A 532-nucleotide genomic window follows, 5' to 3' on the forward strand; every position below is an offset into this window, starting at 1 on the left:
GGGGGGGGGGAAGACAACCTCAGGGACCCGAGTATCATGGAGGCGGTCGAGGGCACGGCGGCGGCGTGCTCGGAGCGGGGCTCGAATCCTCCCCTTTTACACACTGCTGCTGGAGCCCGGCCGCCGCCGACGCGCTCCGCCTTTGCTAACCCGAGTGTCCGCTTCACCGCACTCTCTAGAAAAGAAAGGTGTGACGTTCGTTTACAAGTGCGTGGAATGAAAATAATTCGTGTACGCAAAACATGTGTGACCCGTCATACTTTGTTGTACGCGTGTCAAAAAAAATAAAGACTATCTTGTTTTTGGAAAATGCGTAATTCTGACATGCTTCATATGCATATAGCGTTGTTCTGTCTCTGTATCTGACTTTACGGTGGCAAGTGTGATTCGCACAAACATGTGCGGGATGGATGTGGTGGTACTGTACCTCCCTCTTTTTCCCTCAAGATGTTTTTCAGTCCATTGTGCCGTCTGTTTTTGTTTGTGGCGGCATTGTGCCTTTTCTTTTAGGTGTGTGCGTGTGGGGGGGGGG

At 51.9% G+C, this 532-nt stretch overlaps 1 protein-coding gene across 4 annotated transcripts in view; it reads left to right on the forward strand.

Moving 5' to 3' along the window:
- The window catches only part of LOC113212297 (potassium voltage-gated channel protein Shal), a 157769-nt gene that overhangs the window by 120558 nt on the left and 36679 nt on the right, over positions 1-532 (forward strand). The gene's annotated exons all lie outside the window — the stretch shown is intronic.

The sequence above is a fragment of the Frankliniella occidentalis genome, unplaced genomic scaffold (assembly GCF_000697945.3).
Source record: "Frankliniella occidentalis isolate FOCC.00 unplaced genomic scaffold, Focc_3.1 Scaffold5, whole genome shotgun sequence".
Classification (NCBI taxonomy): Eukaryota; Metazoa; Arthropoda; class Insecta; order Thysanoptera; family Thripidae; genus Frankliniella; species Frankliniella occidentalis.